The sequence below is a fragment of the Bubalus kerabau genome, chromosome 4, assembly GCF_029407905.1.
Source record: "Bubalus kerabau isolate K-KA32 ecotype Philippines breed swamp buffalo chromosome 4, PCC_UOA_SB_1v2, whole genome shotgun sequence".
Lineage (NCBI taxonomy): Eukaryota > Metazoa > Chordata > Mammalia > Artiodactyla > Bovidae > Bubalus > Bubalus kerabau.
This window is the reverse complement of record NC_073627.1, coordinates 89,209,744-89,230,174: the sequence shown is the minus strand read 5'-3', so window position 1 is coordinate 89,230,174 and position 20,431 is coordinate 89,209,744. Positions and strand designations below refer to the sequence as shown.

General features: G+C 40.0%; 1 protein-coding gene across 2 annotated transcripts in view; it reads left to right on the top strand.

Moving 5' to 3' along the window:
* Positions 1 to 77: 77 nt before the first annotated feature.
* The window catches only part of FOCAD (focadhesin), a 305,178-nt gene continuing 284,824 nt past the window's right edge, over positions 78 to 20,431 (top strand). Inside the window, exon 1 of one of the 2 annotated variants that reach the window (XM_055577935.1) lies at positions 78 to 133. The gene's annotated coding sequence lies outside the window, so the exon portion shown is untranslated. The remainder of the gene's footprint in view (positions 134 to 20,431) is intronic. The other variant, XM_055577936.1, reaches the window with a different exon arrangement.

Genomic DNA, 20,431 nt, shown 5'->3' with positions numbered 1-20,431 from the left:
GGAGGCGGGGCAAGCCCTTGAGGTCTGCAGGCCATTGGCTGTCTCCCCATAGTCACCGCCCCCAGGCGTTCGAGACGGCGGGGCGGGCCACGTCAGGCAGCCGGCGTGGGGCTGAGCTTGTGGCAGAAGGGAGGTAAGCTTTGCGGGTGTTAGGCGGCGGGCTGCGGGCCTCTGCCTCCTGCACAGAGGTCTCCCGATGGCACTCGCCTACGGCCTGACTCAGCTTGCTGGGAGGGAGGCTGAGGCCCGGTGGGCCTGGAGCTTTAATGGGAGATGGGGTAATAGAGCATGTGGTGGCAGGGCCGCGTCGTGGTTTGGGCGGCCGGGGAGGGGACAGGTCTTGTCGATTGCCCTCGTCCTGTCCTGCTGGGGTTCTGAATTCCCAAAGGAGTAGGCCTTCGGCGTTAGAGAGCTCCCGGATGCCTGGGTGGGGCTGGCTCTGGTGACTGCGGTGGGGCTCAGCGGGATCCTGATTCGGAAACAGGTCGGCGCGGTCCTTGCATACCTTCCTGCAGCAGGTTGCAGTCATCCCACTTTTCCCTAGTCTGAAGGCAGCACAGGGGACTCTAGCCCTCCCCTCCTTGTCCTGGAGTGACTGTCTCCTCCTAATTCCCGGTGACTCACTCAGATCCTGTCTACTTTAATGCAAGGGCTTGTGGGTGAGCAGGGCCTGTTTTCAGGTCTCCTGGCTCTGTCCTCACTTGCAGGAATTACTTGAAAGAAGTAGTATGTTTCTGTTATCTCTGTATATATATCACATACACGTATGAACGTATGTTTTGAAATGTCAGCAACAGCTATGCAGAGATTTATGGAGACTTGCCCGTTGTGTTGCCCCTTACTCTCTATCAGTTTTAGTTTCAGCATGATATCCTTAATTTAGTTTCTGAATTTGGAGCTTCTGAAATCAATGAAGTCATGCTATCAAGTGTCATTGCAATCAGTCATTCATCTGTTCAGCACTTTTTCCGTGGGTTCCTTGGTGGTCAGGGTCTTATGCCATAAAGTAAAACGGTCATTCCCTGTCTTTTTCTTCTAGTTTATCAGCCAGTTTTATTGTCTAGATTTGATGATTCAATTTCAGGTTCTAGATTTAGGCACAGAAGCTTGAGATCCTGTATCATAAGCTATATAGCTCTTCTGGGACCTCATTCAGTTTTCCTTACTTTTACCTCCTGTAAGCCTCAGACCATTATAGCTCTGAGGCATAGTCCTGCTAAGTATCACTAAAGACCTAGGTCTCAGGCACCTATCTGTAAAGTGAGGGGATGGGGTTAGAAATATTTAGTAATAGTGAGACATTCAAGGACAGGATGGGCAGATTGCACGTTTACTGAACTGTGTTAATATTTGAGAAGTGACCATTTACAAAACCCTGGATATATTTTAAGATTATATGTTTTACTCTTCCTGAATCTGTCCACATTGACTTTTTGACTAGCAAGCAAGTGCCTGTTTACAATTTTGATTCACATATAATTCCCGCACTCAGAGCACTATGACTCATCTAAATTTTGAAATGTAATAATCAGGAGATTTTAAATGTTACATTTAAAGGTATGATATAAAAACATTGGATAAGAATGCAATTTTCAAAGCATTTTTACTTGCTTTAGTAGGTTAGTGGTAACTAACACTGCCTTGGTTATTTGCTTACTTGGTTAATATTTGGTAGTTGTCATCACCTGGTTAATGTCTTTCACTATCATGTCTATGTTAACATTTATTTTATCAACCTAAAATTTACTGGATTTTAATTGATTGCTGCTTTACAGTTGAGAATTAATAACCAAAAGGTAAGCACATCATCAGTTTGAGAGTAAAGATGCTAATAGAGATGTAACAATAGATTTTCATTTGTTGATTTATTGATGGTACTTATTAAGTAATCCATTTGGTCTTCCTGCTTTTGAGGCATAATATTCATAGCCTTGGAGAAGGGCATGGCAACCCACTCCAGTGTTCTTGCCTGGAGAATCCCATGGACAGACGAGGCTGGCAGGCTACCGTCCATAGTGTCACAAAGAGTTGGACATGGACTAAAATGACTTAACACACACATTCATAGCCTTGTGATACTTTTTGACTGTTATTCACAAACCATTTAGTGAATTAAATTAAACCCCTATATCACTACTGGGGGTTGGGAAAATTTAAGAAAACTGAACTTTAAAAAATTTTTCTAGTTCTAGAAATGGAGCAGATCAAGATGGGAAGACTGGGGAGAAATGCAGGAGCTGAGGGAAAACATTCCAAGTGGAGTCTTCTGGCTTAAAATTTGGGGAGACTCAGGGATTCAGATTATATATTAAAATATCTGTGTGAAGGAAAAAAAATTAAAATTTGGGGAGAAAAACAGTGAAAAATGAAACTATATTTGGAAGAAATGTAAGGAAATAGTAGTGTCAGGATTATTTTTGGATCTGTAGCAAAACCTGGTCATAATATTTCTTGGTTTATAACAATGAGCTCAGCTGTCTCGAAAAAGAAACCTAGGGTGATCATTTAAATCAAGTTGGCAATAGATATTTCTTTAGGAAATGTGAAATCTGTAAGTATTATATTTCTTAAAAATCTAAAGATGAGTAATATAATAAATATGGTATAGTTTTATAAGTATAATATAAATCTTTGATTCACAATTAGTGATAAATTGGATGGAAGTTGTGTGTACTGCTTCCACAGGATAGGATACAAATTTGCTAAGCTAATAGAACAAGGGATACTTGTCAATTTTCTCCCATTTCAATTATTTGAAACAGAGTTTTCAAGCAATGCAGAAGACCTCATCCACTTTTCAAACAATAGATCGAATGTTGTTCTTATAAGTTGGGTCTGCCAAGTAGTTCTGGCCTCATAATTTTTTTTAACCTATTCTAAGCCCCATTGGAAGTAATAATACTGCATTTAGGATTTAAAATTTTTGTTGATTTATATTGGATTACATTCAGTTAGCCTGAGTTACTTTAGTTTTATATATTTTGAAAATATATCAAAAGCTGTGACATTAAATACTGTAAAATTTTCCGTTGTTCATGAAGGGAAAATATTTCTTCAGACCCAAGGAAGCTGAGAATTCAAATTGCATAGATAGTTTGTTATTATTTATTTTAAAATCCATAATTTCACTTACTGTGAACCAGTGTTTCATTCAACCTTCTAAACTGAAGAATTCAGTTCTTTCCAGTGTATTAGAGTATATCCTCTAATCTTTTGGGTCAGATGAGTAACTGCTAATTTGGCTGGTAAGTGTGTTCAACAAATGTTGTAATTGTGAATGTTGAACTGTAGTTCTGTCAGAAGGTTTTCTGGTTGGTTGGATCCATGGATGCAGAACTGTAGCTAGGGAGGGCCCACTGTAGAGTCATGTGTGAGTTTTTTACTGCAGGGAGGGTCAGCACCCCTAACCCCCAGGTTGTTAAGAGTCAGCTGCACTTTTCATTACATGTGACGACTCTCATTTTATTGGAATGCCTGGAAGGTTATGTTGAACATTTTTAGGTTGATTCTCGTCTGGGAGGTATGAAAAATGCCTTGATACTAATGACAGTTGCCATGGGTGAGAGAGGTGGGTGTACCTACATTTACCTCTGATTTCCCTCCAGTTATTTTGGGACTGAGAGTCTTGGGGAATAAGGTTGTGTTTCTAAGGAGAACTCTGCACCCCTGCATGAAGATTTCTTTCACCTACTCTGAGATTTGGCTCCAGCATCTCTCTCCTGCAAGATCACATTTTCCCTCATTACTGGGTTGTTCCCTTCAGTATCTAAATATGCTGTTCCTTCTCCTACCTTAAAATAATTACTCTTTCTTGACCCCATTTCCTCGTTATGCCACCACACTATTTTCCTTTATGGCAAGACTTACACTCATGTGTCCAATTACTTCCCCCCATTCTTTATTAAACTCACTTTCCTCAGACTTTCTCCCTCAGTTCAGTCCAGTTCAGTCACTCAGTCGTGTCCGACTCTTTGTGACCCCATGGACTGCAGCACTAAGTCCAAAGGTCTGTTTTTAACTCACAGCTTTTACACGACTGATCGTCATTTCGCCCCCAACTTTATTGACATATGATTGACACATAACATGGTGTGAGTTTAAGGTACAGCAGGTTGATTTGATACATGTAGAAACTGTAAAATGATTTGCACCATAGCATGAGCCACCCCCTGTATCCTGTCACATGGTTACTATTTCCTGTCATGTAGTTCCATAGTTGATCACTTTCTGCTGCTTGAAACAGTCTCTTTCTTTATTATCAAAGATGCTACAATTCCTGGTTTTCCTCCTGCCCCTCTGCACCTTTTCAATTCCTTTATTGGTTCTTTCTTATTGCCCTCACCTCTCAAACAGGAGAGCTCCTTGGCTCAGTCCTCACAGTCCTTTAATCATATTATTGTCTTTTTTTTTTCATTTTTTTTCTTTTGAAAAATATGCCCTGCCTCCCATTCAGTCTTTACATAGTAATAATACCCTATTAGGCTTCTCCCCATGGTCTAGTTGTAAAGAATCCATCTGCAATGCAGGAGATGCTGAAGACTCAGGTTTGATCCCTGGGTTGGGAAGATCCCCTGGAGGAGGGCATGGTAACCCATTCCAGTATTCTTGCCTGGAGAATCCTATGCACAGAGGACCCTGGTGGGCTATAGTTCATAGGGTCAAACATGACTCAAGTGACTGAGCATGCATGCTCACATGCAGTAACTATTAACTCCCAATTTATATATATATATATGTGTGTGTGTGTGTATATCTATATCTATATATATAGATATAGCCTGGACCTATTAATCTTTTTAAATGATTTACATAGATGGGATTTTACAGATTGATACTTGATATTTTTAAAATTTTATTTTTGAATGTTCTGGGCCTTGCGTGCAGGCTTTCTCTCATTGCAGCGAGTAGGGGCTGCTCTGTAATTGCAGCGTGCAGGCTTTTCATTGCAGTGGCTTCTCGTGTTGCGGAACACAGGCTCTAGGCATACGGGCTTCAGTAGCTGTGGTTCTCAGGCTTAAGTGCTACACAGTATGTGAAATCTTCCCAGAGTAGGGATTGAACCTGTGTCTCCTGCATTGGCAGGTGGATTTTTAACCACTAGACCACAGGGAAGTCCTGTATACCTCTTCTTTTGAGCTCTAGACTCCGTGTATCTAGATGCCTACTTAGCATTTCTACTTGGATGACTAAATAGAAATCTCAAATACAGCTCCTGATTTTCTTCCTACACCTACATCACCTGTGGTCTTCCTCATTCTCAGATCATGGAAATTTTATCTTTTCCATTACTTGGGCCAGAAACTTGGGTGTCAGCCCTGATTCTTCTCTTTTTCTCACAATCCACTTGTAAACTATTAGGAAAGCCTATTGTCTATCCCTTCAAAATATGGCTAGAATCTGAGTACTTTTCACCATCCACTGCTCCCACCCTAGTCTAAGCCTCCATTGTGTACGTTCTTGATGTTGTGATAGTCTCTGTATCAGTTATTTATTACCACTCACTGTTGGAATTTGGTGGCTTAAAGCAACAATCTTTTATTAGTTTATGATTCTGGGGTTGGCAATTTGGATTAGGCTTGGGGCGGCTAGGTGTGGGGGGAGCTTTTTTTGCTGGTGGGTTAATGGCAACCAACCGTAGGTTTGGAGGCATCAGCTGGAATGGCTTATCTCTGCTACATCTGGTCCAGTAACCTGTCCCATGGTTGGTCTAATAGAGCCAAGAGAGCAAGAGGAAGCTACATGGCCTTCTGAGAGGTAGACTAAGAATTCCCACTTTACTTCTCCCATTGTTGCTCAAAGTAGTCACAAAGACAGCCCAAAGCCAAGGGGATGGAGAAGTAGCCTACTTATGAGAGGAGCAGTTAAGTCACTTTGTAAAGAAATGTGCATACCAAATTGGGAAGAGTTTGGGGCCATTTTTTGCGATCTACCATAGCTTTCTAAGGGCTTCCCCAGTGGCTCAGTGGTCAAGAATCTACTGGCAGTGTAGGAGACAGAGGAGACGTGGGTTTGATACCTGTGTCAGGAAGATCCCCTGAAGGAGGGCATGGCAAGCCACTCCAGTATTCTTGCCTGGAGAATGCCATGGACAGAGAAGGCTGGCAGACTACAGTCCATGGGGTCATAAAGTTGGGTTACCAACTTTGTCCACTTCAGTTGGACATGATTGAAGTGACAGCATGATAGCCTTCTAACTGGTCTGTTTTCCCTTGATCTCCTACCATGTTGTCAGCAACGGAAGTGACAGTGGTGCTTCCACAAGTCAGCTGAATATGAACAAAGTGACTTCATATCTTTAAAGGTTTTTTTTTTAATAAATACCTTGGAATTTTCTTCACATTTCTGTTTACAGTATCACTTCGCAACCAGTTGACCCCTTTCTCCCTCCCTGAATCCCAAATCTGCTCCTGTTCACAGTGCCTGAGGAATGTATTGAACATTTAACAGAAAGCTTGGAAGGAGATATGAAATGGAATGGACAAGGAGGGCTGGGGGAACAGGATAGTAAGGATTGTCTACCGACCCACCCACTAATTTACTGTTTCCCCTCCTTCCTTTCTATCTCTCTCTCTTCAGTTTATGAGATTTTAAGCTGTGTAGAATAGTTAGGGTTTAACAGGCCACTGAGTCCTTATGGAGCTTGGAAAGGGGGGCAAGTGCTGACAGCAGCGTTGGAATTGGGTGTGAATCAAATGCAAATCCAGCCTAGAGCTGTGCTGTGTGCTTTGTCGCTCAGTCGTGTCCAACTCTTTGTGACCCTACGGACTGTAGCCTGCCAGGCTCCTCTGTCCATGGGGATTCTCCAGGCAAGAACACTGAAGTGGGCTGCCATTCCCTTCTCCAGGGGATCTTCCCAACCCAGGGATCCAACCCAGGTCTCCTGCATTGCAGGTGGATTCTTTACCTTCTGAGCCACCAGGGAAGCTAGAACTAAGCATACAAAATTTAACATTAATTGTGTTATAGTGAAGATTGGCTTCAAATAAAGTTGAGAAAAAGATGAAGTTTGTACTCTCTTCACTCTGCACCCTTTTGTCCTGTAGACTCTCCTTCCAGAGATTTGTTGTTCAGTTGCTAAGTCGTGTCCAACTCTTTGCGACCCCATGGACTGCAGCACATCAGTGCTGTCTCTGTCTATCACCAACTCCCAGAGCTTGCTCAGACTCATGTCCATTAAGTCGATGATGCCATCACACCATCTCATCCTCTGTTGCCCCCTTCTCTTTTTTGTACCCCATTGATTGAGGATACTTGTGCATTATTGCCCTGTTTCAAAAACGAATGAAATGTCCCAGGCAGTCCAACAGTTGGGGCTCCATGCTTCCAATGCAGGGGGCATGGATTTGATCCCAGGTAGGGGAACTAGATCTCACATGCTGCGTGGCCAAAAACAAACAAATGACTCTTCCTGTCTTCGGCATCTCACTGTGTGACTGCATTTTTCTTCCACTTGTCTGAACCAGAAACCTTGGAGTCATCCTTCACTGTTCTTGCATTCCACATCCAATCCCTTAGCAAATTCTGTCAAAATAAGTGTGAAGCCTGACTTCTTCTGACCATCTCTACTACTCTTCTCTTTGTCCATGGCAATATGGTTTCTTTCCTGGATTATTGCCATAACCTCCTAACTGGTCTCCCTTTTTTTTATTCCTGCCCACATATGGTCTGTTCTCTAGAGGAGTTAGATGACCTTTTAAAAATGACAGTCAAGTGTGCTATCTCCCTGCCCCAAAGCCTCTAGGGCTATCTATCCCACTCAGAAACATCCAGAGCCCACAGTGTCTGTAGGGGCTTCTGTCACTGGCTCCTGCTCCTCTCTGTCATTTCTCACTTCCCAGCTTGCACATCTGTATCAACCATACTGGTGTCCTTGCTCTTCCCTGAATTTGCCACACATGCTTCTATCTCAGGGCTGTTGCCCTTAGCCCTTCTGTCTGGAACACTCATTGTTTCCTCTAGGTCTTTTTCCAAATGTCACTATGTCAGAAAGACATTTCTTGTGATTCTTTGGCAGATGCCAAAACATGTAAAGACCTCCTGAAAATGTATCTATTGATGACAATTTTTTTAGGTATTATATGCTATCTGCATTTTGGGAAAATTAAAGGAAAAATCAAACTCTTTGTACTGTAATTTAAGAAATTATAAATAGCTATCCTTTATAAAGTTTCAGTTATGCTAGATAAATAAGTTTTAAAGATCTGCTGTACAGCCTGATGCCAGTTGTTAAAGTACAATATTGTGTACACCAAAAAGTGGAAAAAAAAGGACACAAGGGAACTTTGGAAAGCGTTGCATGTGTCTGTTACATCGATTGTGGTGATGCATCATGGGTGTTTGCACATGTCCAGAGTCATCAAATTGTACACATTAAATATGTGATTTCTTTGTATATCCATTATACTTCAGTAAGTCTATTAAAAAATACCTCTGTCAACAGAGGCCGACGTCCTTGATTAAAATGAGATTGGAGGAAGTTGAACACACTGGAGGAACACTTAATTTTTTTCAGGGACCAGGTGGATTAATCTCCTGGCAAACGATTTAGAATCAAAGGTAATTCTGTTAGCTTAGTTGTTTGGAACACTGCAGGACCATTATAGCATCTAATAACTCCAAGGTGTGACTTTCTCATTAAATAGCTCTTAATAAGTGGTGTAATTGGATCAAGTGAGGCTTTTTATCTTGCTGTGTGCTGTGGTGAAACTGCCTCTTTAGACAGTGATAGAAGACCATGGTTCCAAGTGAATAAGTAAGATTACTACTTTTTTTTAATTGAGACTAAAAAAATTGATTTTTTGTTTGAAGAGAAGTGATAATTTTTATTTAATGTACAAAAGTAATGTATGCCCATTGTAGGAGGGGAAAGTTAAATGTAGCAAATATCAGGAGAAGAGGAATAGTATGTAATCAGTCATTAACTTGTTAACTAGAAATGAACTTAACGTTTTTGCATATTCACTTTTTCCCCTTAGTCTTGTCTTTATATCTGTAGTTTAAACTTGGTTGTGTTCATGATTGTGTATAAAAATTTCTCTCAGTATTTTTACTCTGCCATAAGCATATCTATGTATTGTTAAAACTCTTTGTAACTGTTTCACATTACTAATCAATACTTTATCTACATATTCCTTAGCTTACCTTTTAGAGCAATTAATGAATGACTTTGCACAAAAGATGCTGGCTTTACAATGGGAATTTGCTGTATGTCTCAGGAAACTCAAACAGGGGCTCTGTATCAACACGGAGGGGTGAGCTAGGGAGGGAGATGGGAGGGAGGCTCAAAAGAGAGCGGACATATGTATACCTATGGCTGATTCATGTTGAGGTTTGATGGAAAACAACAAAATTCTGTAAAGCAATTATCCTTCAATTAAAAAATAAATAAAAAGATGCCAATTTAAAGCCTTTTGTAGTTTTACACTTTTGAATTGGGAGGTGGCTAGAATTTGAAGCACATGTGCCACGCTTTGGGATATTGCCAAGAAGTGCCAAACGCTAAGGCCAAATGCTCAGTGAGTACCCTGACAGCCCACTTTCATAGACTGGGTTTAGTTGTTGACCTGCCCCAGACTTTCAACTTTACTGTGCTAAGTTCCCTATGGAATTGAGAACAGTGGGCTGGAGAGTGGCGAGAGGCTTGTGGTCCTGGGAACGATGCTGATCCTCCCTTACTGCTGTGGCTTTGCTTCCCAGCTGGTCTGGCCTTTGAGGACCCATGGATATTGGTTTGGAGGTAAGACAGGTTGGGAGCACTTTCATAAATAGGGCTTGCATTTGGACTGAGAGGCAGAAGTAGATTTTGAAGTTGAAATGGAGCTCTGAGCGTTGGCTTTATTGTGAGTTGCCAATTCACTGTCGTTTTTCTAGTCAGACAGTTACTTCCAACACAGCATTGAGAAGTTCCATTGAACCCTGTACATGTGAAAATTGTATGTATTGGTCTTAAAATTTGTGAAGTTAAAAATTATTCTCATGAGGAGCTAATGTTCCTTCTCTTCCCCCCTCTTCCACCTCCTCTTCATCCTTCTTTCTTTACATAAAGTTCTTGACTTGATCTGAAAGAGATTCTACACACTACACTGTGCCAACTGGATATTAGCATTACTTTGCTGAATCCTCTTCTGATTCTTGAATATACTGCTTGATGTCTCTTACTAATGTGAAAGGATTTACTAATGATCATCTGCCCAGGATGCTTGTGAAGGTTAACTAATATCAGATTATTAAGAACCCCACAAGTAAAATAGCCATGAATACTGCTAGCTATGTAATGGAAAATTGGTAAATGTTACTTCATTGGGTAATTATGTATTTAAAATGCCTTTTACCCCAGCGGGAAATACACAGAGGTGATACCATGGGCTTCTAAAGGGTTGTAATACATAGAAGATTAAGAATATAGCTATGATAAATAATAGCTGTCAGCTGAAGCATTCATGTAAAACTTATGATGTATTCAAGTAACAAAGACCCATTTCCCATCACTATTAGATTTAGCTGGAAACAGTAAAGAACCAGTCTTATGTTGACATGTGTTCTTTGACCTTTTATTTGATTTTTGTAAAAAAAAAAAAATGTACCAAAATAAATAACAGCATGATAAAATCTCACTAATTTGGATTCTGCTGATTTGGGATTTGGGCTTGGCTGAAGTTCATCTTTATCCTATCTATATAAAAGTTATTTTCTCAGCTTAAAAAAGCTGGTAAAAAGAACTACTTATTTTCAAACCCTAAATGTGTTGACAATTGGATCTGGTTACTGTATTAATTTGAAAATAAAGTTGTTTACAATTTTTCTTTTTACTTTTCAGTTTAGTTCAGTTCAGTCACTCAGTCATGTCTGACTCTTTGCAACCCCATGGACTGCAGCACGTGAGGCTTCCTTCTTTTAAATTTATTTTGGTCTGTTTCATGGGTGAGAAAGATGTGGATATAGATTCTTCTCTGTTTCTCACTTTCTGTTTTGGAAAGTTGATCTGAAAACAAAATAAACAGTAGAATTCTGATTTGAACATATTTTTGAGTCTATTGTATATTAGGTGCTGTACTAAAGACAATAACTCAAAAACATTTATGAACTGCTTAGTACCTGCCAGACTTGGCAGGCAGTGAACAGGGTTCAGCTGTTTCTCCCAAGAAACTTGGAAGTGCAGGAGAGGAACGCAGCAGGCTTGGTCAGTGAGGAGTCCTTCCTGCTTGAGATTCTCCTTCACTTGCGTCTGAGCAGGTGCCGCTGCTGCAGAGGTGGAGCTAGCCCCTTCAGAACTAGACGACATCTACAGCCTGAGGATTGGTGACAGTCCTCAGAGCGGAAAGGGCCATGAGAAACAGGCCCAGCTCTAGCACGGCCTCCGCGCGCCGTACCATTGTGCTCTCCTTGCATCGAGTGCACCGCCAGTTGGAGGTCAAGCTCTGTTTTCTGAGGCAGCTGCAGGAACTGAGAACATATCAGTGCCTTCCTCTTGATCTTCCTGGTTCTGAACACTACTTCCAGAACATTCCACCGTTATCTCAAGCTCCCGTGTGTTTTTACACGTGAACACATCCACGTGGAAATTGCCCAGCTTTGCTGAGCTGCATCTTGAACTGTCACCCGGTGGAGCTGCCTGCCAGACAAGCATTCATCTGCAGCAGTGTAGCCGTCTGTGTTTGGGTGGTAATGTTTGAGTAACCATTTGGGCAAATAATTGCTTTCATCTATTGCAGTGAATATTTACTGTTTAAAAAGATGGAAAATGTAAATGTGAAAGCGTTGCTAGCAATGACAAGAAGGCTAGACTTACTAAAGATTGATACCAGTTGCCATGACCAAAGTGGCAATCTTTAGCTTTTGATAGATGCTCATTGAACTTGGAATGAATGGTCAATGATAAAATACAAGTATAAAATCTCAGAACATACACAAATGTGGTAGATAGATGTGTTGCTGGTAATGGTGCCACAGGATAAAGGTTAAGTTTAGATTGATAATTTTTGTGTTTTGTGCATGGCGTGGAGCACCCCTTTCATATGTAACTTTCATGCATCAGACTTTATATGTTTTTAGGGTTGCAATATACACTAAGATACAGAGCTATTTGTGGATGCTGATGAGCTGCTTTGGGAAACTGATCTAACACTATGTCCAAACCTAGATTGTTCTTTTTAAGATTTGCTTGATTCCCTGGGATGCAGCAAGATATAATAGAAAAAAAAAGAAAAAAAGAAACAAGGTATTGGATTTAGACTAAGATTCATAATAGTTAACATTTAGAAAGTGTTGGTTATGTGCCTGGTTCTGAGTGAATTGCTTTAATGGATTATTTTAACTTTTTAAAAACTCTGTGTCAACTCTACTTTATAGAGGAGTGGTTAAGAATGTAAACTTTGCTTAGATTCATAGGCTGCACAGTTCATATCCATGCTCTGCTTCTTACTTAGGCAATTAATTTTGACCTCTCTTTGCCTCACATGGTTTTTCATATGAAAATGGGGATAATAATAGTAGTCATGTCATGGAGTTGTTTTGAATATTGGGTGAGAGAACACACATAAAGAGCTTCAACTGTGCCTGCCTGGCACGTGGTAAAATTCTCAGTAAATCCTGGCTATTAATATCACTGTATAACCTCAGGCAAGTTACTTCCTCTCTGAGCTCTTATTTTCTCATACAGGAAATGGAGTTAATAATACCTAACTCAGAGTGGTTGTGACGATCCAATGGGATTAGTTACTTAGAGTGTTTGGTGGATGTGTGGCACACAGGAGCTGTTTCATCCAACGTGGTGTTCCAAAGCCCGTGTTGTGCTTTGTGTTTGTTCAGTGGATCTGTATTGAGCAGATAACTTGTTATATGCTGGGGTATCCTGGTCAAAAAGAGATCAGGTCCCTGCCCTCAAGACTTTGCATTTTACTGGCGGGGGGAGGGAAGAGTTTGCATTTTACTGGTGGGGGAGGGGGAGAGAGAGTCAGCAGAAATAAGTATATGATGATCCTTTGAGATTGTGATCAAAGCAATGAAGGATGTGGTAATGGGTCCCTGGGGGTAGGGAGTGGGGAACCACTTGGGGCTGGGTGGGTCGTGGAGTCTCAAGAGAAGATGTGAAAGGTGAGAGGAGTCAGCTGTTTGAACAGCAAGGGCACGAACACTTGATGAGGGACCTAGGGGCTCTAGACCTGCACACAGAAAGAACTTAGGGGGTCCACAGAGCAAACTGGAGGTTATTGTGGCTGAAGCCCCTTGGTTGAGGGAGAGTTGTGAGACCAGATCATGTAGGACCTTTTGGCCATGGTTTGGAGTTTGAATTTTATTACAAAGTGCAGTGGAATGCTGTTGAAAGGCTTTCAGCAGGTGAGTTAGAAGTCAACTATGTTTTGAATGGAATCTCATGCATTTCCTAACCTGAGGGCTGGTGTCTTATTTCTCTAGCTTTTGACTTACATATAAGATCCCACCCTAGTCTTTGATTAGAGATGCCTAACTTATCACTGCAGATGGTGACTGCAGCCATGAAATTAAAAGACGCTTACTCCTTGGAAGAAAAGTTATGACCAACCTAGAAAACATATTGAAAAGCAGAGACATTACTTTGCTAACAAAGGTTCGTCTAGTCAAGGCTATGGTTTTTCCAGTGGTCATGTATGGATGCGAGAGTTGGACTGTGAAGAAAGCTGAATGCCGACGAATTGATGCTTTTGAAGTGTGGTGTTGGAGAAGACTCTTGAGAGTCCCTTGGACTGCAAGGAGATCCAACCAGTCCATTCTGAAGGAGATCAGCCCTGGGATTTCTTTGGAAGGAATGATGCTAAAGCTGAAACTCGAGTGCTTTGGCCACCTCATGTGAAGCGTTGACTCATTGGAAAAGACTCTGATGCTGGGAGGGATTGGGGTCAGGAGGAGAAGGGGACGACAGAGGATGAGATGGCTGGATGGCATCACCGACTCGATGGATGTGAGTTTTAGTGAACTCCGGGAGATGGTGATGGACAGGGAGGCCTGGCATGCTGCGATTCATGGGGTCGCGAGGAGTCGGACACGACTGAGTGACTGAACTGAACTGAACTTATACCTAAACTTAAATTCTTCTCCATCCTTTACCTCCCTTGACTGTCCCACATTGTATCAAGGGAGGGAAGAAACACATTTTTAGAATGCATACCTACTGTGTCAACATCCTTTTGGCTTTCAGACTCCTTATTGTTCTTTGTATCATCTTGTGAGGCCAGTGTCCTCAGATTTATGCAATGAGGAATCAGGCTCCAGGTAGTAAGTGGTTAACCTAATTTTTTTAAAACCTAGTGGTGGAGTTAGGTTTTGCATCCAGTCTGTTTTTCCTGCTTCCCAACTCCTAACTCCGTGCATTTTTCTCTCTGTGTCATGTTACTCTTCATGGAGACAGAGGTATGTAAGACTAAGTATAATCAAACTAAAGATGTTTTCTCATCTTCATTATGGATCGTCTTAGGGTTTGCAAAAGAATATATGACATTGCTTCACAGTGCCCCATTCATCTTATTCACTGGAAATTTTCAAAGTGGTTCTTCAAACAGTGTGGTGATGATGTTGTTTTTGTGATTGTGTCTATTCAGGTCTGGAATATAGAGGTGTTCTCCAGCTTGGGCTACACTGAGTTAGTTAACAGCAGGGAGATTTACTATCTTCCTGTAAAACTCCTCGGCTCATTTGATCTTCAACTTTCTTCAGTACTAAGAGTGCAAGTTAAAATAACTCTATTCCATTTTACATGAATTTGATAATTTGCTTCTCATGAAAAATAAATGAGTTTGGCCAGTTTGCGGTAATCAGGAGAAATGTTTCCATTTGACTCGTCATCAGTCTACATAATTCTTTTCTAGAGTGAGAGTTCTTATTTTGGTATAAAATTTCCCAGGAGTCTAAAATAGGAAGATAATAATGGTTGTATTTTTCTTTGAAGATGAAGGAAGATTTTTAAATGGTCTAAAGTTAATTGAATCTAGTTAAATTATATTGACCCCTTTTCAACATTACTCTTTCCATAGGACATTGTAAATGGCTAACAAAGTAATCTTTTATCATTTCTAAAATTTTCCTAATGTAGTACTGTTCATTTAATGACATCTGTTAATGATAGATTTCTACACTTGTAATGATGTAGGTTTTAGAAAGTCACATCCTCTGTTTCTAAAGAGTGTATAAGTATTTCAATAAAAGTTTTCATAATTTTTGAACTTTATTCAAATTACAAAAGACATATTCTTGTGTAAAAATTAGAAAATAGGAATAAGCAAAATTAAAAAGCACTGTAATTTATATTTTCCAAGTTTTTCTATGCACATACGTAACCAGGCTACCTGGATTTGAATTTCAGCTTATTGTATGACCTTGGGAAAGTTATCTGTCTTCTGTGCTTCAGTTTCTTCCTCTGTACAATGAGTGCCTATTTCATAGGGTTATTTTGAGGATTAAATGAGGTAATTAATGTGAAGTGCTGAGAATATTGCCTGGTCCCTAGTGAGAGCCACACACATGGGTTTTTTTTTAAAAAGCTTATTCAGAAAATTTCAAACATATATAAACATAGAATAGTATTATGAATTCTAATGTACCCATTTAGTATCAGCATTTAGGTATTCTTGTTTTACTTATGATTTCCTCCTTTTTTTTCCCCTGGAGGGACATTGGTGTACTTCAGTTTGTGCCAAATTAATATTTGCTAAGAAGTAAATTATTTTAGAAGGCCAGTGTGCAAAATTTGAGTAATTTTATTAGAGGAAGAATACAAATCAAATATGTATAAAATACATTCTTTGGTGTTTGATTAAATTTTAGTTAACTGGTATTTGAAGTAATGTGATGAATTTGGAGATTTTACCTATGAAGATTAGACATTTATTGGTCAGTAAGGTCTCCAGTACTCTTGCCTGGAAAATTCCATGGATGGAGGAGCCTGGTAGGCTGCAGTCCATGGGGTCGCGAAGAGTCGGACACGACTGAGCAACTTCACTTTCACTTTTCACTTTCATGCATTGGAGAAGGAAATGGCAACCCACTCCAGTGTTCCCGCCTGGAGAATCCCAGGGACGGGGGAGCCTGGTGGGCTGCCGTCTATGGGGTTGCACAGAATCGGACACAACTGAAGTGACTTAGCAGCAGTAGCAGTAGCAAGGTCTTTAAAATGGGCAACAATTTTATAATAAATATACAGTAAAGGTTATTTTGTATCAACATAAAATATTTATTTAAAAACATAGTGAACAATTTGAGTAATTATTCTTTTGATGAAACAAAAGTATTTTAAAATTGTAATATTAGAGAAAATAATCGTCATAAAGGATGTAATTTGAAGACTTCTTTGAAGACTTAGATTGGATACTGCAAAAAATTCTAGATTTAAATCAGTCTTTCAATTTTAAAAATTATTAATACTGTTTTTTAATTTATGTTTCATTATGTATTTGTCATATATATGCACATAAAAGACACTTTAGAAAAAATAATCCAAGAATAATTGAAGAAAATGTAACAAATCAGATATTATTCAAGTCGGTGGTTTTGTTTCCTACTTTCATGCTTGGTTCTCCTGGACAGTAATCAGTTCTAACTTGGAATTTCCTGCCTTTGATCTTATTTTAGACTCATTTCAAAATCTATGAGTAAGTAACATGTGATGGGACTGAGAAGAAACTAAATTGTAAAGGCAGGAATCTGATTGCAATTTGATGTATTTTAGTAAATTGCAGCCGGTGAGATCATCAGAACCCATAGTCACCTAACTTTGCTCAGCACTTGAATTATAGCTCTTAAAATTCCCGGGACTTGACGCAAGAATGTGGAGTGTGCTGGCTGTGCCTCATGTTACCCATGGTCCAGGGAAACACTGGGTTGGAAGTCACGAAACCTTTCTTCTTACATGAACTGCTGGGATGAGTACCTTTTCACTGAGTTGCTCAATCATTGTTTCTCTAGTGACAGAAGGCAGATGCTCCCAGGTCCACTATATTAGGGGTCCCCAACACCTGGGCCATGGGCCAGTACCAGTCCATGGCCTGTTAGGAACTGGGCCATACAGCAGGAGTTGAGTTCTGTAGCTTAAAGTGTGAAAGGAAGAAGCTAAGTAAATGGATAACTAATAATTGAAATAGCTTGATAAAGAAAAAAAGGCCTAGATTTTGTATCTCTGAAATAGGATCCCATTAATGTGAATGCAATTTGCTTTCTCTCAATCTGATGATGACTTTGTTTCTATAGACCAGTTTCCAGAAGGTACTGTCTGTAGCCCTGACTACCACCTACGTTGCTACTCTGAATCTTTGCTATATAGAAATTTGATAGTGAAGAGAGTTCAAAGTCATGGACTTTCCTGGTGATTCAGTGATTAAGACTCCTTGCTTCTCCTGCAGGGGACATGTGTTCCATCGCTGGTTAGGAAACTAAGATTCCACATGCAGCACGGTATGGCCAAAAAAAAACCCACCAGAAAACAGTTCAAAATCAATTCTTTCTCTGTGACCATTGAATAATGCCCCCTGCAAACTACCTTGCATAGTCCTTCTGCTGGGCTCCCATAGCTATCATGAATATAAATACAGTTGACCCGTGAACAACACGGGTCCACTTGTAAACAGATTTTTTTCAGTAAATGCATTACTGCAGTACTACATGATCCAAGGTAAGTTGAATTGGTGGATGAGGAACCACTGCTTTGAAGGGCAGATTATGATGTTGTATAGATTTTCAGTTGTGCAGGGGTTGGCATCCCTAACCCCTGCATTGTTCAAGGGTCGACTATAGATAACATTTTTCTCGTGTTTTTCAGATCATACCTTTTATTTGAAGTTTGACACTAAAGACTTTTGTGTGGTGTATGGTTTTGTGTTTTGTATGCTAGAGAAAGAAATGAGAAAGTTGAAAACCTAAGGTGTTTTATCTATCTGCTGCTTCTTTATTACTGCTAGAGTGCAACTGATTTATTGTTTTGAAAGTGTTCTTACATGGCTAAAATACTCTGGCAGCTAACTCAATAATTGGTTAAGTCAAACAAATGCTTTGATTCACCTGGAACTTAAAGCCCTCATTAAAAATTCTCTTTCTGGTTTAGATTCAGGCAGACAAAAAAATCACAATGACAGGTTGGAGAGAAATCTTTTCAAATCAAACGTTCTTTTTTGTCACACATGGTTTATGGAGCAAAATGTGACTAGTTCCCTCTGAGTAAAGAATGTCATGGTAAGAAGTAATATATAATTGTTTTCTTTAATGTATAAAATGCCCAAGGGACATTGAGATTAAAAATAAAGTAGGACACAGGCTACGCTGCCAATGCTAAGCAAACATTTGTACTCTTTCTTGAAATTCCCTGAGAGAATATGATGTTTTGATACGTTGAAAGGCCAAGTGGTTGTGATTAACCTTGAAATAAAAATCTCTAGCAGATGAAAGACACTTGCAATTTGTAGCCCAAGGATAGCAAATCAAGGATGGTATCAAATCTATATTGCAGCTTGGGTAGTGGCTTTGAAACTGCCTTATGGCCATTTGTTAGGAAAGATAAAGTTACTGTAGATTTAAAAAACTTACTTGTTCTCTAAACCATTGTACCAAAACTTTGGACTGTCTTTTATATGCTTAGGTATTTGTCACTGATACTTAGACAATTTTGATAAAAGCAGTACTCTTTTTACTCCATTGGCCCACCTCCTCCTGGAGACAAAAGTCCTCTTTCTGGATGGTTCAACTTCTTCATTGCCATGATGTTATTAGCCTAACCAGCTGTTGGTCTGGTCTCTAGAGCATTTTGGAAGTCTATCATTCAGGTCTGGATCAGAGAGTATAATCCCACATTTCCTTCAGTTTAGCTCTGTCACTCTTGACATTTGGGTAAGTATATTATGTGATAAGCTAATAACCTCTGCTTCTCTCAATATTCTAGACTTGGCTTTCTTGAGTTAGATCAGATCATCAGAAAGCTCTGTTGAGCTTTGACTCCATTAGCTGAGGGTTTTTTTTTTTCTTCCTGAGTTACATATTATGATACAACCTTGACTTTCATTTTTTGTTTAAAAAAGAGGTAACAAAATTCTGTTTTGCTTATGTTATTGAGATTATTGTTTATTATATCACCCTGTATCCCATGGTGGTGGTGGTGGTGGTTTAGTCGCTAAGTCATGTCCGAATATTGTGACCCTGTGGACGGCCACTTGCCAGGCTCCTCTGTCCATGGGATTCTTGTCCAGTATTCTGGACAAGAATACTGGAATGGATTGCCATTTCCTTCTCCAGGGGATCTTCGTGACCCAGGGATTGAACCCGGGTCTTCTGCATTGCAGGCAGATTCTTTACGAACTGAGCTACAAGGGAAGCCCCAGTAGAAAGCCTAATGTGAGAAATTTCCTTCAGAGTTTAGGGGCATGAAAATTGTTTTCTGTGATAGAACTTTTCCATTTTTAGATAATAAGACATGTTCAATTTATCTTATTTATGAATTATCTGTGCTTGGATGCACAGGGGCAAATTTGAATATCAGTTTAGCAGTTTTTATCGATAAATTTTACAAATTAATTAAATAAATAGTATGTAAATCAGGAGTCAGTAACTACAGCCCACCTGCCTCCTATTTTTGTAAATAAAGTTTTATTGGAACACAACCCTGGTCATTTGTTTATGTATTGTCTGTAGCTGCTTTTCCTGCTACAGTGGCAAATCTGAGTGGTTGCTATTTGCCTTTACAGAAAAATATTAACAATCCTAATGTAATTAGTCACATGGTAGTATGGGTCAGGCCAAATGCAGTAGCACTGAAGAAATATAAAGTAAGGTGAATGCTCTTAAGATGTGGCTCCTTGAGAAAGGTTAAACAGAGAATATGCAGTATAAAAGGAATTTCACCTATAATTGTAGGAACATATCAGTTCAGTTCAGTTCAGTTGCTCAGTTGTGTCTGACTGTGACCCAATGGACTGCAGCACGCCAGGCCTCCCTGTCCATCATCAACTCCTGGAGTTTACTCAAACTCATGTCCATTGAGTCGGTGATGCCATCCAACCATCTCATCCTCTGTCATCCCCTTCTCCTCCTGCCTTCAATCTTTCCCAGTGTCAGGGTCTTTTCAGATGAGTCAGCTCTTTGCATCAGGTGGCCAAAGGATTGGAGTTTCAGCTTCAACATCAGTCCTTCCAGTGAATATTCAGGACCCATTTCCTTTAGGATTGACTGATTGGATCTTTTTTCTGTCCAAGGGACTCTCAAGAGTCTTTCTCCAACACCACAGTTCAAAATCATCAATTCTTCGGCTCTCACCTTTGTTTGTAGTCTTTGTAGTCCAACTCTCACATCCATACATGACTACTAGAAAAACCATAGCTTTGATTAGATGGACCTTTGCTGTCAAAGTAATGTCTCTGCTTTTTAATATGCTGTCTAGGTTGGTCATAACTTTTCTCCCAAGGAACAAGCATCTTTTAATTTA